At 36.6% G+C, this 14,150-nt stretch overlaps 1 protein-coding gene across 5 annotated transcripts in view; it reads right to left on the bottom strand.

The window, feature by feature from the left end:
• Window positions 1–14,150, bottom strand: part of PDE4B (phosphodiesterase 4B) — a 575,666-nt gene that overhangs the window by 25,563 nt on the left and 535,953 nt on the right. The gene's annotated exons all lie outside the window — the stretch shown is intronic.

The raw sequence follows: 14,150 nt of genomic DNA, 5'->3' as shown, positions 1-14,150 counted from the left end.
ATTAGATATTTCTTCCTATCTATCTAACCCTTTTCTGCTGTCCATTTTTCTCAGAATTTCTGAAAACTTCTCAAGAGATGATATAACACACATTATTGGAACGCTAAAAAATCAACGTTTCCTAGACCCAAAATGATTCCCATAAGAATGTTTATAGCAATTTCTCATGATCCAACATTCTCTCAACTCTGAAAGTTGCTGTAATGATGTAATCAAATTGACAAAAGATACTGTAACTATTTATACCTAAAGACTGATATAGTCACTATGCATTTTAAACTATATATATAATATTTATAAACTATATTATGTTTCCACATATATAAGGTTTAGCAAATAAAAATTTGGGGCACCAAGTTAAATTTGAATTTCAGATAAAGAAGAGTTTTCTTTATCTTTTTTTTTTTTTTTAACTGTAAGTATAGTCCTGATATTGCATATCCAAATCACCTATGAAGAGATTGGATTTCCAGGCCATACACTCATTATATATGTTAGGTTTAGGGACACTGTATATTTTTAGATAATTTAAACTTTTCGAACTTTTCTTTTTGACAGAGGACTTTTCTTCCAATGAAACGTAAGACCTGAAACTGTTCCTGGAGCATCACAATTTCATTTCATATACTTGATCCTTCCCTTTTAATTTGTCTGTTAATAGAGAAAGACAAAAAAAAAAAAGGAACTTTGAAGATTTGAGATGATGGTCTGATAATTAAATTTAGCAGAAACCTTTTTCAACAGATGACAAAAATCATCATGGTAACTGAGAAAAATCAAGGAATCAAGGTACATTATTCAGTTACTCTTTTGTTTTTCCATTTAAGCCTTTCTATATTTTTTCTGTACAGGTATAATGGCTAATATTTAACTGAAAGCTTCTAGAGTCAATTCCAAGGCCACAGGGCATTAATATGATTCCAAAGTAGATGACAAAGGTTTCTTTGGAAACATTTCACAGCTAGAAGCTCTACAACTTACAGTATTTTTCAACAATCAGAAGACTTGTCATGGATCAGACCCACGGACCATCCAGTCTAGTGTCCTTTCCTGACCAGTGAAAAATAACACCTATGTTTTAGGACCTTCATATCTGACGTGAAAGTAGTTACACAGAACAGGGAAACTACCACCCAAATATTCTACTTTCTTTTCATAACCCATATGTATTGGCCATGATTCTCTTTAAGAAGTGAATTCCATTTTCAGTCTATACTACCTCTTAGGTTGTTTCAAGTCCTGCCTTATTAAAGTTTCTAATAGTTTTTGCAGCTACAAAAATTTACCATAGTTTGTTTTTGAGATTATTACTCTACCCCTTAAAAACACCATGTAGAACACGTTGTGTTTATTATTAATTGTATTGATTTCAGCTAGTGACTTTCATACAGCCCTTGAGGTAAAAGACAATGGAATGCTTCAATACCTGCCTTGGGAATTGCCACTTCTGGACTAGTGATTTCTCAGGGCTGGGACAGCCTACTAATCTGGCAATTTTCAAGATCAACTCTAGGGCCTATCAAAAAAATAAATGAAAACTTTGGGCTACATAGATGTATCCTTTTCTTCCCTGAAAGCATATATGTTATCTGTTTTGATATTTCAGTAATCCCTAAGCTAGAGTATGTACCAGCAAATTGAGGAAAATCTGTAACAGATTGGAGGTTTGCACATATAAACTATTAACTAAAACTATAAAAGATGAAAATAGTTGCATAACATAGTTATAAAACAGACATAAATTTCATAGACTTAGCGATATCTTATGTAATTTTATCCTATTAAAAAGGTAGTTAGGCTTGTTATGTATTTTTAGCTATTATTAGCTATTAGCTATCACTTTTATTTTATGATAGCTATTAGCTATCATAATTTAGAAGAGATGGAGAGATGCTTTGAATAAGGTACCTCAAGATGTATAGGTTTGCTGGATTCATGGAAGGTTAATAGAGGCAGCTTCTACTGCAAACATGAAGTAGAGGGAGTGCTGGTTGCAGGTTTGCCTTACCAGTGAGCTGCAGCTAATCCAACATCATAATAGCATTGATACAAGAGCATCTGAGGATTCAACTGAATCTGGAAATAAAATATGTACTGTAACTTAGTCTGAGAAACATGGCAAGTCATGAGTCTCTTAGAGACTAGAATTTTCTATCTTTGAAATGGGAAGATTAGGAATAATATATGTAAAGTGGCTGCCAAGGTGTCTGAGACCTAGTGTGTGCTCTTTCTTCCACAGGATTTGTACTTGAAGCTAGGTTTTATCTGTAAATTTCAAAATAATCTGAGCTCATGGTACCTTTCTCACTTTGGATTTGCTTTTGGGTGGAAGTTTCAGTTGGTTCTTTGATACCTAAATACCTTATTTTCATTGTTGACAGCAGTGTATATAATTAACTACAGAATTCCTATAGCATGCTGCTGCAGGTGTGATGCAGTACTATGTCACATAGATTATGTGACACATGAGTTACTCATAGAAGTTCAGACTCTCTGGTTGACATTCAGATTATTCACCAGTCTAAGGAGCATAAACCAGAATTGCCAGAAAGATAGATGAAGCAAGTCAAATGAAAAACACCGTAACTCAAAATGGCCTTACGTTTAAGTCATACCATAAAAAACAGTCTATTTGGAGAAATTCAACTGTTGGTAACTATCCATTCGTGCTTCTTTGGTTTAGCCAATTTTCTCAAATTAAGACACTTTACAACTTTTTATCTATTGATTAAAAGCTATGACTGACCACAGACTACCTGACATAAGGATAACTGTACCAAGTATGCATTTTGCTCAGATTTTCACAGTTGAGATCAATGTGGTAACACGTATAAATTAATTGAATATGTGGCTGAGGTAAGAGGAGTGTCACCAATATGCCAGGAATGAAAACCAAATGATGGCAGATAATTAGGCTGCTATTCTCCAACAGATATGGAGAATGGCTGAGTTATAGACATGTGTGCTCATAAACAGGCTCCCCAGAGAGTGGAATAGCCATTGCCAGTCTCCGAAGAGCTTAGATTCTTGTCCACAGGATGCAGACTTTTTGAGAGAATAGTAAGCCAAATACTGCAAAACTGAACCAAAAACCAACCAAACAAACAAAAACTCCAACCAAAACCATGCTTCACATTTCTGCTCACAGGAAGAAAGCATTTGTCCCTGACAACTTTGTTCTTTGTTATCTGACTTTGGATGAAGGAGAAGGGTAGGAATAAGCTTTCCCTTTTTTCAGGGTACTTTGGGGAGTCATTGGGAACCAGATGAGGGTTTCTCATGCAACCTAACAATTAGAAAGCTGGAATTAGGCATGGCAGGCCCCTGCAAGTAGCCATTGCAGCACAGCAGGAAACAGGATTCCAGGGTTCTAATGGATTTACCACTAACAAATACTTGGTCACGGACAAATTAAATTAAGTTTCTGAACATCATGCAATTGATAAAAAAAAATTTATTCTAATGCCTACCATGTGCCTATAGCTAGTCTAACTGCTGGGGCTTCACTAGTGAACATGATAGACACAATCCATGTCTTCAGTAACTTTACAGTCTAATGAAAGATATAAGTAAGAACCAAGTTCCATGATCAAAACCAAAAACTATATATTGTGATAGTAAATTGTAAAACCAACAGGCTGCTGAGTTAGGGTACTAAAAGAAGGTCTTTCTAAAGAGACGATATCTAAACTGAGGTCTGAAAAACAAGACCTGGTTGACTTCTAGCTTTAAAATTCTATGATGATATGTTTTGTTAACAAGTTATACAAGAATATAATAAATTGTGGATTTCCCTTTAACTTTTATTTTTAAATTATTCAACTTTTGAGCAAACAGAACAAGATTGACTCTACGTCTTGCCATTTAGTAGGTAAAGGACTTGGACAAATTGGTTATCTTTCCCAAATCTCAGTTTCATATCTGAAAATGGGGATACAGTAAGACCTTCTTCAGGGTGAGTGTCATATGAGAACACAGGTAAGAGCACCGTGTATGCAGGAATGGATACTTCAAATATGTTTTATTACCATCCTACACTGGAACTAACAATACAAAAATAAGACACAGCTATAACTCAAAGATAATAATGCTATTTAATGCTCTATCCTGGTACCACAAGAAGCTTTGAGAGCAAATAAACTTTAAGTGAAGAAATGGGCCTTAGAAATCTCTGCATTGTCTCATAACTAATGTTCCCTTGGGCAGATGCAGAGTTTTCTGGGAAATGAAGTCCTGGATTATGTGGTTAGATTTGAGAAGCAGTGATTGGAAATTTCTGAATTTTTCCTAATCTCTATTCCTCCTTTCTTAACTTTCCAAAAAGGAGCTCATATTTTGCTCATTTTAACCCAATGTATTTAACTTCTTTAAAACAAAGAGAATCTACTCTTACCAAGGAGTTCATACTTTTGTTCATTTTTGACAAAGTTCTTCTATTTTGGCACTGTATTAAGGGCCCTAAACAGTCTTTCTTGAAAAGCAATATGTGACCTTTCTTAGTTTGCAAATTTTACTATGGCAGACAGCATTAGGCAATGACTTTATCTTAATACTTTAAATATGTAAAAGAAAAAATATAAAATACAAAAGAATTTTAAATTAATTCCAATAAATTGAAGCAAACTCTCTGAAATTAAATGATACTGATTTTTAAATATTAAAAAAATACTAGCAAATCTTGATAAAATATTCTCAAGGATGCTCCCATGCAATGCAAGAAAGATGCAAATAAACTTTGCACAACCAGTTCCTGAGTGTTAAAATACAGCAGGAAAAGATTCAGTGGTAGCTCTCCCTGACAAGAACACAAATAATATACTGAGCCTGGCCAAGAAAAACATACCCATTGCATTAGTAAACATATATGTATCTAAATCATCTGACTCACTTATAGAATGGAATCAGTAACAGCAATCACAATGGACAAGGGCTACAGGCATTGGGGGGCACTGTTTCCTTTCAGCTTGCTAAATGGGTAGCATCTGGCAGGTTAAATTAATTCTTGTGGATTATGAGTGAGGGATCCAGAGTGGGAGTTGGAGTCCATTTCATTAGTGACCCATTAGAAGGTCCCTAGCTTCTCACCATCACACAAAAGTATACTGGAAATGCACATTGAACTGGATAGTGTAAAAATGTTTCATAACTTTAAATTTTTTGAAAATACTGAAAGAAAATCTCCATCTTTATTATTGTTCTGTGCCCACCAGTGAGGTCATTACCCTGCCAGCATTGTTGAAAAGCAGGATAATCCATTAAAAGTCCCCATGTCAACAAATGTCTTAAATGACCAAGAAAACTGCAGAGAGCTTTTTAAAATAAACCAAATATCAACTACCACCAACTGACAAAAACTTTCTTTGCTTTTCACTTCCATCTTTACAATTAAACAGAAAGAGATCTATGCCTCCTTGGCATGTATTAGCCTGAATCCTGCAAGGAAACTGGAGTCTAAAACATTCAACACTTGCAATCTGAGCAGACATAAATAAAATCCCAGATAACTAAAATGTTAGCTATGGTATTAATTGATAAGATAGGTAAGAGGATGGTCTATGAAAATGTTATGGAAGTTAGAATAGCTAAGGCAGGGTTTCAAAAAAAGCCCCACAGTTTGGTGTCCTAGAGGCAGAATCATAGCACAAGGTCTGATCTGATGACATGTTTGAGCCAAGGGGAAGTTCTCTAGGCAATGAAATATAAAGATGGAGGGTAAATCCCTCTGTTTCTTTATTCTCAAGTGATGATAATATTCTGAAGCCATATTTTCCATAGATTTTCTGACATTGAGGGTAGAGAGGAAGTTGGAAGTCCACTGTTTTCATCAAGAGGAGCTACTAAAAATTTTAGTCTCTCTTTAAAAAAAAAAAATCTGTGCCTTTCCTTTTTACACACAAATGATTCTCCTAGCCCTTAAATGGATCTTCCCTCAGTAAAATCTCCACCATTTTACCCTTTTTTTTTTTTTTTTTTTCTGACAGGGTTTCACTCCCATCACCCAGGCTGGAGTGCAGAAGTGCAGTGGTGCGATCTTGGTGCACTACAACCTCTGCCTCCAGGGCTCAAGCGATTCTCATGCCTCAGCCACCCCAGTAGCTGGAACTACAAGCACGCGCCACTGAGCCCAGTTAATTTTTTGTATTTTTAGTAGAGACAGGGTTTCTCTGTGTTGGCCAGGCTTTGGTCTTGAACTCTTCTGGCCTCAAGTGATTCACCCTCTTAGGCCTCCCAGTGCTGGGATACAGGGGCGCGGAACTACTGTCCGTGACTCATTTTTAGCTTTTTCTTTTTGTGAGATGGAAAGCTGGCCTTGTTGCCCAGGCTGGAGTGCAGTGGATGTGATCTGGGCTCCCTGCCCTCCAACTCCCAGTCTCAAGTGATTCTCCTGCCTCAGCCTCTCAAGTAGCTGGGATTACAGCATGTGCCACCATGCCCAGCTAATTTTTTTTTTTTTTAATTAAAGACAGGATTTCATCATGTTGACCAAGCTGGTCTCAAATTCCTGACGTCAAGTGATTCGCCCACCTTGGCTTCCCAAAGTGCTGGGATTACAGGCATGAGCCACTGCGCCCGGCCTCATTTTAGTTTCTTAATTCACATTTTCTTTATCTTATTCCAATAACTAAAACACTAAGCTTTCTTATTCACTTAAGAATTAGAAATTTTCTTTTCATTTCTTACATTATATACTAAGGAATTTTCTTTTACTTTGTTCTACTTCGTAACATAGATAATGATTAGAAATTATGGAGGAAAAAAGAGCTAACTTTAGACTGTCAAGGATCTTCTAGGAATAACTTCCCTTAATCAATATTTTCCCAAGATGCTCAATTCTCCGAGTAATTTTCACTTGATTTTCCCCACATTTAAATAATTACATTAATAGTTTATTATTTATCCAAATTTTATGGCAAAATATTTGCAGTATCAGCTTAACTCAGGGGTCTACACATACTAAGACTCATTTTAAGTTAGCTAAATACATAAAAATGTGTCTCTATATGCTGTGAATCAGACTTATTTGCTTTAAAACTATTTACAAGGCATTAATTACATTTATATTATGTATTATTTCTCAATAGGTAGCTACCAACACCATTGTACCTAACTCCACTAGGATCTTGGTAATATGACTCAAGAATCAAGAAATTATATTTGGGTTGTGAGAGCTTTACATAATTTGGTTCACTGTGCGGAAACATTCTAGGGTGTAGGGAGAGGGTCAAACTGGAATCACCATCTCAAGTTCAACTTTCCATGCCAACGGCTCGGCAAAGTGGCAGAGAGAACCCAAGGCTTACCAATCCAAGCGGTAAAACTTTCCAATTTATCATCTTCAGTTTCAGAGAGAGGAAAGAAAGAAATAGAAAGAAGTTAAGGGCAGTTACACTAACCACAGGATATTTTTACTACCTAAACTTTGGCATTGGAATTAGTGAGAAAGCAAACAACAATCAAAAGCCTCAAAAGTTTAAGGCTTTTTAAAAATTCTGAAATTAAAACCAGGGGCATTTAAAGTAACTCACTTCAACTAGTCCTTGCTATGTTTTGATCAGTTAATTTTCAAGCATACTAAATTAGTTCTTTACTTGAAATTATTAAGACACTTATGTGTACCTTTTACACAAGATGTGTAAATGAAGAATGAGAAGTCTAAAAGTCAATGTAAACAAAAGACAGAATGTCCCATGTCTTTCTCAAACATATCCAGCCTTTTGCTGAAGATGAACAGTAAGCCAGATTTATGATCAGACCTATATTTTAATACCTTAATCCCACCAATTCACCTTAAGACTTTGGAGAAGCCATGCCATAATAAAATTACTTTTCATTTAGAATGTGCCTTATATTTTACAAAATTATTTGGAGTACATTAGGTACTTCAATCCTCACTTGTTATTAGTGGCAAAAGCTACCTCATTTTCTCATCTATAAAATGACTTCAAATAGAAATAGATAATAATACTTAAGGCTCTCTTCTAGGCTTAAAGTTCTAGGACTTTGTCTAATGTAATCATGTAAAACTATAACTAGAAAGAAAATGTTTAGATCTTTCTTGGTTTGATTTATCAAATTTCATCATCAATAGTGACCAAAGACATTAGATAGTTGACAAATTAATACTTCACTGTGCCCTGTCTGATTGGCTTTAGCATAGCCTATATAATTGAGTTGGAAATATATTTTTATTTAATGATAATTTTTTTTTTTTACTATTTTCTTTCTAAAACAACTACTTAAAATCTATCTTTTTAGATATCAAATGCCAATACCTCTCGTCCCAAATCTAAAATTTAAAAATTGGCTTAGTCATTTTTACTTCCTGGTATCTGTATTCAAATTTCATTTTTATAATTGCTTAAAGTTAAAACATTATGCACTACGCTGTTAGCAAAAAGTGAGGGGATGGCGGCCATGTAAAGTGTTTAATAATTAATTTAAAAATTATAATTATTTTGAGTAGCTAAAAAAATTAGAAGATGAAAGTGACTGAGCCATGAAGATACATTCTATTTTAATACATTTGCTAAACTTCAATCTTTGGGGGCTCTAGATTTCAAAAGTGATATATTTTAAAATTGCAAGTAATTAGCAGAAGGAAAAAAGTGACTGATGAACAGAATGGCATGATTTATAGCTTTAAAATCTACTCCATAAGAAGAAAAAATTATCAGGCACTTCCCAAAACAGAAACAAAAGAAACAGGAATTTTACTGTCTTCTTCATTTCTAAATAACTTAACAGTCCTTTCTTTGTGGAAGCACTTGGCTACTTTAAAGTCAATCAAACAAAGGAAGTTACAGTGAAATATCCAAGAGACTAAACAGTTTGGCACCACTTGAGGGAAACATCACGTACAAGTGCGCAAGACAGAGAGGGGCTGGTAGGTCCCTGAAAAATGCTAGAGGGAAAGGATGCTCAGGAAAGCACATTGACAACTGGCACCGTGCCTTCAAGAGCGTGAAACCTATTGACTGCAGCACAAATTTGCCCTGGCATCTTCTTGTTTAGTAAGTCCTGGTTTCCAGATATCTGAGCTATCTCTACTTGTTGAGCACACTTTTACTCAGAAGAAAAATGTTTTGGAAGAAAAATGCAAATGCAAGCTCCACCCTTGTTTTTTCTTTCATAGATAACAATGGCATAGAAGCTACGAGCCTTTTAGACTGGGACATATTTAAAAAAAAAAAAACAAAAAAACCAAAAAAGTTTTAAAAAGATGAGCAAGAATTATTTTTTAAAAATAGAGACCAAACATTTATTCTGCTAATGTGTTGAATTCTATTTTTCAAGACTAGTGTTCTACATTTACATTTGACAATCTAAACATAGCTATTATTTTTTCCCTAGTGGAGAAAGATGGTCACCTTAAAATGATTTATGTATCAGATTTTGAGACTATTATGCTCTCTTGTCAGCTAGCCAGAGGTAAAACAATCAAAGGCAATGTCCTCTTACTTCATTTCTGCTTGCTTTTTGGAGATTTGCTCACTTGGGGACTTTCAAGTGAGTTAGGCAGAATGATTGGGTCAAATGGATTGCCATTGAGTAAAGGAAATGGTTCTGTTAAAACCAGTGAAGAACTATTTAAATAAAACAAAACAGATTACAAATCAAACTTATTACAAAGCACCAAATAACCTTCAAACTCTGTGATTTGCTAAGTTTTGAGAAGACTAGAACTTGGAATACTGAATTGCACTAATACTAATACTCACTAGTACAACTCCATTTTGTCATAGAAAGAGTAACTGAAACATTGACAAAGAATAAATAGCTTAACCTTCTCTTTCATCTTTATTTGAAGACAAAGCCCAAGAAAAACAGTGGACATGTTACCTCCAAAAATTTCTCTTACATATTACTGAAGCATTAATTCTCTTTTATGGTCATGTTCCATGCCTTGGAAAGGTTGTGGCATAAAATGAAATTGCCCCAATTATTTGAATGATAATATAAATTTAAAAAGTAAGAATAGCTTATCTCTATTTCCCTTTTTATTTTGAGAAGCAGGGAAAAAGGGAATTTGGGGGTAGTCTATAGCCCTTTGAACGAACCTTTATTATCTTAGGCCATGTTGGAGAATTTTAAGAAACAGATCTTGAAGTTAGCAAATTGATCTGAAATAGGAAATGGATTAGTTTAATACCATTATTTGCATTTTTATGAGCACTTTATAACCATTTTCTATAATTGTGATTGCTCTTTACCCTTATCTATGTTAGGAGACACTGCTTCCCAGGCAAGAAGACTGAGCCTAGGGCAATTAATGGCTGTCCTAGAGGTTGTGAGTATGGTAGCTACAGAATATAAATTTGAACCAGGCCTCCCTAATGCTTGCCACAGTTGAAAGAACAAGATCACCCACCAACCAATCCAAAATCCCCTTAGAAGAATTACTAAATAACTCTAAACTTTTTTCTATCTTTATATGCCTCATTGGGATCATTGATAGTAAGTCAGATGAACTGGGTATGAGTCCTGGCTCTATGATTTACCTTAGGAAAGTTATTTCAACTTTCTATGCCTCATTTTACTCGTCTGTGAAGCAGGAATAATAACAGTACCTATTTCAAAGGGTTACTGTGAATATTGATTATAGAATGAGGTAAAGAGCTTAGCACAATGACTGCATACATCTGTAAAGGTAGTTCTGTTGTTTACTAATATTATTCAATCAATAAACTGAAGAGCTGAGTCTTTTCCAACTATTTTGTTTTACAGAAGAGAAAATGGAAAGATTCCAAATAGTTTTATTGTCTATAATATTATACCTAAGGGAAGGCAGAGCTAGAACTCAAACTCATGGCTTATTCCCAAGCTCTCTTCACTTTATTTTGCTCCCTCCATAATTTAGTCTATACAAATCTGAGCAGTAAAGAGAGAAAATTTGAACCAAAAAAAATGTATGAGTGCCCACCTGGCTACCAGAATTCTATTCTGCCCTCTAATCCAGGCTCACCTCTAACACACGTGGGGCCACAAACCGTAAGTCTAAATATACAAAGATATACATTGAGCTATGTCCTTTACTTGTACTTTGACAGATATTCCTCCATAATAGCCTGGAAGGTCAGGTTGAATTTCAAATTCTTGAACTCCTTGGATATGGGTTGGTCCTCTTCTTTCCCCATGCCCTTCCATCTCCAGGGACCTGTGAGCAGCTGGTGTGAGCCCTGGACCACCAGCTGGTTGCCTAAGTTCCTTCTACACAAGTGTCTTCACACCTGTCATTGCTGCCTCTTGGTTAAACTCCTTAGGTCTAAGGGTGTGTATGCCTGCAGCACATTCCAGGAAGAGGCTTGTATGGCTGGGAAGTGGGTTCAAAGTCATCTGGACAGAGAATGTGGGGGTCCAGCAGATGCAAAATGTAGTTTAGAGAGGGGAGCAAAGCTGCTCCCTTGGCCCGGCCAACTCCTCACTTCCTGGGGTGGAGGGCAGCAGAAGGAAGGCCAGGCTAAGGCCCTCTGATTACAGCACAGAGCCCAGGAAAAGGATCCATCTTATGCTAGGGTGGCACTGCTGTAATCATATCATTACATTTTAGGCAAAAGTGGCACGAATATTCCTTTCAAGGACTGAACACCTGTCTACCTTCTCTCTTATGGAGCTCTAACATGAATCCACTGGCCAGTAAGATCTATTTCCTATCAGTTCTGCGGGAGCTGGCATTTTCCATAGTTATTGATTATTCAGTTAAATACAAAATGGTTTACCCCTCATTAGGGCAATCAGCCTGTCATGATCACCATCCAGTGTCATGCAGCCTAATTCCCAGCTGGCTTGGGGCCTGGTAGAATTGTGTGACTTTATCCCGCACACCCAAGAGCACTGGCAATTAGTTGCCTTCGTGCTCCCTGTTTAGTACTCTAGTATGGCTGCACCCGAAGAACTGGAAAAATAAGCCTGCGTAGCCAGGAGGACTCACTTCCCCATGATGATTATCTGTAGCCGACTTCACAATGCCTTAAGAGAAAAAGGACCATCTATCTCCCATGTCTATCTTAGCAAACATTTACTCAAGTGCTAGGTCCTAACACTTCATTCTAAAAAAAAAAAAGTACTAATACACAGGGCCACTCTTTTCAACAACAGAATATCCATTTTCACCCAGCAGCACCCAACCTTTGTACTGCATATAAAACAGCCCCAGAGCAAAACCAATGGAGAACGAAAAGGACAGCGGAGGGCGTTTGTGGGGGAAGTGAAGACAGTGACTAGTTGCTTGAACATAGCTCCTTTCTGAATACCACAGCATGTTCATCCCTTGAAAAACATTTAGCATTCTGGGTAAGAATGACCCTTTTGACGTTTTTCACCTGAAAATTCTAGGTGAGAAACTAGGTTTCTCAGTACAATGAGGGAAGGAACACCTCCCCATTCCCCGTCAGTCACAATTAGCCTCCCTGGGATTGTTCTGGGTTGCTCCTTCCTCAGCCACTGTTGTTGCAACCCTGTACTTTTCTGACTGCGTCTGTCAGGAAGGAGACAGGAAATTCTAGTCACCCTCACAGCAGCTGCGCCATTCCTCCTATCCTCCTCTAATGACGTCGGTTGGCTTTGGTGACACAAGGTCAGGAACTGAGCCACAGTGAAGGTCAGGAAGATAGGTCACTGTTTATGCCGTTGCTGGGCTGGGGACCCTGCTGAGGCTATTTGCTTTCTTCCTTTCTATACTGTTTCTCTTTCCGTTCCTCTTTTTATAATGGAGAGCCAAAGCATCCTGTTTTCAAAACATCTGACTGTTTTGCCACTGAGGAACTCATGCTCTGATGCATTTTGCTGAAGTGTAAGACAATTCTTCTAATTCAGGAGGTGATGAAAATTGAAACACAAAATTAATGAACAATTCTAAGAAGGCAATCTGTCGTTAAGCAAAACAGCTAGCTCTAACATGTCTAATCAAATTTGGGCAGCTGGCAGGAGGTTCATTAGCCATCCTTTTCATGTTAAATAACAATACCATTGCCTTGTAAAACTTCTGCTGAACTTATTCCATCTTCTAGTAATTCTTGGAGGAAAATAATTTACAAGACTAAAGTACCTGGCAGCATCGTTCTCTAAAATTCTGGAATTCCATTTGGACCATGGCCAGCATTAAGGGATCAGAGAAATTTGGGCCAAAGAGAGGATGATGTTTCTCATCTAACTCTCTGGGCTATGAAATACATTTGAGAAAGTCTTTTAGGAGATTTGAGTCACTCAGTTTTCTTCAGAATTTAAAGGATTAAGGAAAACAAACAAACTGAAAAAGCACAACCCTACCTAGATGAAGTAAAGATGAAAGATGCTTGCTCTTCCTCCACCAAACACAGTTAACTCTCTACCAGTGGCATGTAGACTGCACTTATGTAATTCCCAAATACCCCTCAGCATTACACGATTTCACCTATCACCATTCTTAAGATCAGATATTGCAAACAAAACTTAATGGGCACTTAGCTGAAACAGAACTAGGAACACAGAGTTTTTGCAAAAATGTAGTGGATACTGCTGATAGGTACACGCCCTCTATAACATGTCTTCACATCACTTCCAGATCTTAAACTCAGAGACTTTTACCCTGGCTCCTTAGTTGATAAGGGTAAGCAAAATATGGCCAAATAAGACTACATAGTAATGGGAGTGATGATCAGGATAAAGTTTTAAAATGTCAACTTCAACTTGGATGGAAATCTCAGATAATTTCAACAACATTGAAAAGTGAATATGCAATATAATTTTTTTTTTTTTTTTTTGCCACGGATAATTCAGTTCCCAAAGAACGGGTGCAGATCAATTTCTTTCTGGTGGTCACAAAAATGTTTGCATTGTATTATCTCGAACTCCTGGGCTCAAGCAATCCCAAAGTGCTGCCTCAATCTCCCAAAGTGCTGTGGTTACAGGTGTGAGCCACCACACCCTGGCCTCATTGCCTTATATCATATGTGTCATGGTGCATGTTATGCTTAAGTTTAACCTGAGACAATTATCTGAATAATCAATAATCTTTTAAAAGGTAGTAAAAAGAGATATTTTTAAAATTTATTCTTAGTTGTCAGTTGGGCATCATTCATGCACTAAATAATTGCTTTGCTTGACAATCTTTCCACTGTAGATCTAGAAAATGACTGAGGCTGCATGCTTTTTACTTAAGCTAACTGTGTCAG

Source organism: Papio anubis, chromosome 1 (genome assembly GCF_008728515.1).
Source record: "Papio anubis isolate 15944 chromosome 1, Panubis1.0, whole genome shotgun sequence".
Classification (NCBI taxonomy): Eukaryota; Metazoa; Chordata; class Mammalia; order Primates; family Cercopithecidae; genus Papio; species Papio anubis.
Note: the sequence above shows the minus strand (reverse complement) of the source record. Positions and strands in the feature narration are given on the sequence as shown.